We start from the raw sequence: 6,000 nt of genomic DNA on the forward strand, positions 1-6,000 counted from the left end.
CTCGTTAGCGAGGTCGGCCTGGAAGGCATATAGAATGGGTCTTGTCAAAGCAGACCTACATGTCAAAATCGTGTTAGTTACCGATCCATAACCATGGAGATGGATGAAGAAAGATAAGCAGAAGTCCGTCGTGATCTCCTGCGGAATCTTCGTCTGACAAGGGCTACCCATTCTCTCCAAGATGACTCATATTGCCTTTTAAAAGGTTTGCAATAAATAATCCTCTAGGAGTACAATTTAATCATAAAAGAAACCCTCTCTGGTACAACTCAGGAACATAAATGGTGGTCTACCCTTAAATCTACACTCTTTGGTGTAGATGCAACAGTTCCTCCTTTACTTAAACCAGATGGCTCAGTCACTCACTGTCCAAAGGAAAAGGCAACCCTTTTGGCTGATGTTTTTGACAGTAAACAGAGTAATGAAAAACTTGAACTTCCTCATTCCTGTTTTCCTGAGGCTAAACTAACTAGTGGAGCTTTTCGATCTCGTGAGATTAAAGCTCTGTTGATGGACCTTGATGCTTATGGAGGTGTAGACCCTAATGGTATTTTTCCTTTGTTTTTTATAAAGACAGCAGATTTCTTAGCTCCAAAGTTATCTGTTATTTTACGCAAGTTAGCAAGAAGAGGAGCTTTTAGCACTTGTTGGAGAATTGGTAATGTTACTCCTCTATGTAAATGTGTTTGTGGTAGCTCAAGTCCCACTGATTACCGCCCAATTTCCATAACTCCCATATTATCTAAAGTTTTTGAACGTCTTCTGGCAAAACGTCTTAATAGGTTTGCTGAAGGTAATCATCTATTCCCTAGTTTGCAATTTGGTTTTCGGAAAGGCCTTGGAGCATGTGATGCCCTTCTTACAATCTCCAATGCAGTACAGAAATCCCTTGATTGTGGTCGGGAAGTTCGTATGATTGGCCTTGATTTTAGTGCTGCCTTTGACCGTGTTAATCATGAGGCCCTTGTTTTCAAACTGAAACAGTTGGGAGTGGGTGGGTCGTTTCTTAGCATTATTATTGATTTTTTAAGTAGTAGATCTCAAAGAGTTGTTGTTGATGGGCACCATAGTGATTATAGGAATGTGATATCCGGTGTTCCACAGGGTAGTGTTCTTGGCCCATTACTTTTCATACTATATACACATGACATGTGGTTTGGCCTAGAAAATAAGCTTGTTGCATATGCAGATGATGCTACTCTCTTTGCATCAATTCCATCCCCTGAATGTAGATCTGGGGTTGGTGAATCCCTTAATAGAGATTTAGCTAAAATTAGTGCATGGTGCAAATTATGGGGTATGAAGTTGAATCCTAACAAAACTCAAAGTATGATTGTAAGTAGGTCAAGGACGGTGGCTCCTCAACATCTGGATCTCAGTATTGATAATGTTTCTTTAAATTTGTATGACTCTTTCAAAATTTTAGGCGTGATTCTTGACAGCAAATTTACTTTTGAGAAACATAAAAGGTCTGTGTCTTCTTCAATTGCACAAAAAATTGGCTTATTGAGAAAGTCTTTTAAGATATTCGGTGATCAATCTATTCTGAAGAAGTGTTTTAATTCTTTTATTCTACCTTGTTTTGAGTATTGTTCTCCTGTCTGGTCTTCAGCTGCTGATTCTCATCTTAATTTGTTGGACAGAAACTTACGGTCTATTAAATTTCTTATTCCTGATCTAGATATTAATCTCTGGCACCGTCGATCAATTAGTTCATTATGCATGTTGCATAAGATTTTTCATAACTCTGACCATCCTTTACATTCAGATCTCCCTGGACAATTCTATCCTGTTCGTAATACTAGGCAGGCAGTTAATTCTAATAGCCAGGCCTTCTCCATCATAAGACTCAATACTACGCAGTACTCTAGAAGTTTTATTCCATCTGTTACCAAGTTGTGGAATGATCTTCCTAATCGGGTTGTTGAATCAGTAGAACTTCAAAAGTTCAAAGTTGGAGCAAATGCTTTTTTGTTGACCAGACGGACATGAGTCTTTTTATAGTTTATATATGACATTTTTGTTGTTGACGTTGTTAATAGTTTATATATGATATATCTCTTTTGACATTACTTTTTTTAGAATGATTTATTGTTAATTTGTTCTCTTCAGTTATTTATTTCCTTATTTCCTTTCCTCACTGGGCTATTTTTCCCTATTGGAGCCCCTGGGCTTATAGCATCTTGCTTTTCCAATTAGGGTTGTAGCTTGGATAGTAATAATAATAATAATAATAATAATAATAATAGGAAGTCCATGCTGGCTTTCGAAATCCCGAAACACTTTCTCACCTGTTAAGGAAAGAAAATCATGAGCTGCTGGGTCCGGGTTTTCTGTAATGAAGCGCAGACAATTGCTTCTGGACTCACTGGGTCAGAACTGGATCTGGTAGCGGTCGAAACTCCAATCGTAGTTCCAATGCCAGAGGGAACCCCACACTGTTCGGCCACTTGTGGGCCACTACTGCCGCTACTCCCTTAAATGATCTCAGTTTGTTGAGGACCCTCAACAGAAGGTTGTAAGGAGGGAACAGATAAATCCTGAACCATCTGTTCCAGTCGAGGGACATCGCGTCCACTGCTTCCGCCAAGGGGTCCTCGTACGGGGACACATACAGGGGCAACTTCTTGTTGTCTTTCGTCGCAAAGAGGTCTAGCCGCAGTTCTGGGACTTGACTCAGAATGAAGGAGAATGGTCTTGCGTCTAGGGACCATTCCGACTCTATCGGTGTGAACCTGGATAGAGCGTCCGCTGTCACATTGCGGACTCCTTGAAGGTGAACTGCTGACAGGTACCATTTCTTCTTCCCCCAAATCGGAAGATGGCCAACATCACCTGGTTGAGAGGTGGTGACCTTGATCCTTGTCGATTCAAGCATCCCACAACTCCCCCGCTGTCCAGCACCAACCTAATATGGATCGAGCGATGCGGGGAGACTTTCTTTAAGGAAAGAAGGACTGTCATAGTCTCTTGAAAATGACTGTGAGAGGTCTTGAATAGACTGGACCAAGACCCTTGGGCCTTTTTCTGATGAGAGTGAACTCCCCATCCCTCCTTCGAGGCGTCTGAGTGACTCGTCACCGACGGGGGAGGTGGATGAAGAAGAACCGACTTCCTAAGGAGTCTGGCTTGGGACCAAGGCCTGAGAAGAGTATTTCGACGAAGCGGAACTGGTCTTCTCAGATCTCTTCGCGCATCTGATGCATAACTACTCCAATCTCCGGTTGCATCCTTTAGCTGTGCTCTTAGCACCAGGTCTGTCACCAAAGTAAACTGGAGAGACCCCAGTACGCTCTCCAGTTCACATCTGATATCCATACGGAATCTAGAAGTCTCTTGACAGAACCAGCTATCTCCTTTCTTTTCTCCGCCATGACGGAGAAAACGGTGTGAAATTAGGTCCCAGTGGATTCACACCCACCGGAACTTAGAGATGGAGGAAGTTGAGACTTTTCCTGTTGATCTTGAAGCCTAGATAATCTAGGAAATGGATCACATACAGGGAAGCTTGCAAGCATTCTGTCCTGGGTGCTGCCCACACCAGCCAAAAATCCAGGTAGGCTACTACCTGAATTCCGTTTAGGCGTAATTGACTGAGAACTACGTTTGCAAGCATCGTGAAAATCCTTGGGGCTATTTTTAGCCCGAGAGGCATGGCTTTGAAGACGTATAGTCTTCGTTGTAGCCTTAACCTTAGGTAGGAGGAGAATCGACAATAGATTGGAACGTGCCGATAGGCGTCTGACAAAACTATGGAGGCGGTAAATGCCCTCTTGGGCAGTAAGGTCCTTATGTGTTGCATTGTTAGCATCTTGAACCTGTAGTTCGCTATGAACTTGTTAAGTGGCGACAAGTCCAGAATGACTCCGAGTTTTCCGAGTCTTTCTTGGGAACACAAAACAGCCTCCCTTGGAATTAGATGGACTTTACCCTTCGGATTACTTTTCCTCTAACAGTTCTTGAATGAACTCCTCCAGAACGGGGGTGGAGTATCGGAAAAAACGCCGAGGGTATGGGGATGGAGTGCTGTACCAGCTCCAGCCCAGTCCCTTCTTGAGTAGGCTGTGGACCCAGGGATCGAAGGTCTACCGATCCCAAAAGCCTTGGAGACTCCCTTCTACCAATATCATCTCGCTCGGACTGTTGTCCTGAGGTCTTGCCTCTCTGACCGCGACCACCAATGAAACCCCTTCTCCTTGAGGGGCGCCTAGACGAACTTCTGGCTGCTCCTCTAGGCTTGTTCGACAGGCAGTTGACTGACCTTCGAACGATGGGTTGAAATGCCGGAGACTGTGTCGACACGAATTGGGGAACCCACTGAAGTGTGGTCGGGGTTTTTGCCACCATCTGGGGCACTGAGGGCATCAGCAAATGCCGTTGCTGCTGTTGTCTACTTGACTTAGCTGGCCGAGAAAGTATCCTAATCCTTTTAGTCTTCCTCCAAGGTTGGGGACCCCATCCGGGGGAGAATTTCTCTTGGTAGACAGGCCCCACTCCTGGAGAAGATTTCTATCGTCCGTGGCGGCCCTATCAACCTTTTTGACCGATTCACTAGGGAAAAGGTCTTTGTCCCAACTGTTGGAGGAGATTAGTTTCCTTGGCTCGTGCCTCATCGTAGCCCGGGCGAACACGAATTCCCTACAGGTTCTCTTCGCCCTGACGGAGCTGTAGAGATCCTTCGTCACAGTGGCCAGATGAGTCTTGATCACAACCATGAACGTTTCATGGACCTTGGGATCACTTGTCATCGTCTCAAAAGTGGACTGAAGAGACAAAGAGGCAGCCAGTCTTTCTTTTGTCTCGAGTTCTCCCCGCAAAAGAAAGCCAGACAGCTTAGAGAGGATCTCGCCGAACCGGCATCCGGCAAAATCCGCCTCCCACATCTGGACTGAGAAGGTAAGATGGACGTCCTTCCAGTCCTTGTTTTGCTTACTAAATCTTCCTTTCTAAAGGCCAGCAACAAGGGTTTACACTCCACCAGGGAGGGGAAAGGCTTGCCAGCCTCGACTGTTTTCAAAACCGCCGCAAACCCTTTCAGCGAAAAGGGGGAAGGCTGTGGCAGGAGAGGACACAAAGGAAGGGAGCCTCTTACTCAAATACAGCTACCTTTGAGTTCATGAAGCCCCTCTCTTTCATCGAAGATGAAAGCAAGGCATGAGCCTAGCATGGTCTATCACTACGACCTCCTCCGGCTCTGTCTCTTCCTTTGAAGCTGGTACCTCCTTCAACCGGACATAGTAGTCCGGATATGCCCCTGCAGTTACAATGCAGCTGCCTTCCCATTCTTCTCCCTCTGCCTTTGTTGGATCAAGCCAACAATGGAGGGAGGGCCTGCTCTACTGCGAGAGCAGACGATGTTGAGGGAGCAGGTTCAAGGACCTGAACCGGAGCAGCCGACCTCTCTCAGCCTCTTCCGCTACCTTGTCCGGAGCTCGAACTTCATCCTGGCCTTCTGCCAGGAGGTCTTCCTCCAGACGTTCGGACACGTCTGGCATCCTGTCGTCCAACTGGATGCTAAGCAAGGCGACCGCGACTTCAGCATCCACGGGATCTGAATTAAGGGGACCTCCTCTTGAGGTTGGGGAATCACTGTAACAGTTGATGCCCTAGGGAAAAGAAAGCCCTCATCTTCTCATTTGGAAGATAAGGTCCAGAGGTGATCTTCTGAAAGCCCCTCACCCAGGTACGAAGCTTCTCCCTAGCTATATCCCTTGAATCCACCGTTGTAGGGGAGACAAAAACGGATTTTGAGCGAAGCGAAAAGAAAAAGCCTCAATAGATAGGATAGTGCATATGAAACATACCTGGGGGACCCAATACCGGAGAACATCCGTGGAGACAGCGCATGCCACACGCCTCCTTCAGAACCATGTCCGCAGAAGTCCTACTGCGGACGTTGCAGAAAATACATCCGCACTACGGATGGTCCTCCTGTAAAGAGAAGAAATTCCATGAGTATCAAGTGAACTACGTATCACTGGATATGCACAGTAGCATAAC

This window comes from Palaemon carinicauda, unplaced genomic scaffold (genome assembly GCF_036898095.1).
Source record: "Palaemon carinicauda isolate YSFRI2023 unplaced genomic scaffold, ASM3689809v2 scaffold86, whole genome shotgun sequence".
In the NCBI taxonomy this organism is placed as follows: domain Eukaryota; kingdom Metazoa; phylum Arthropoda; class Malacostraca; order Decapoda; family Palaemonidae; genus Palaemon; species Palaemon carinicauda.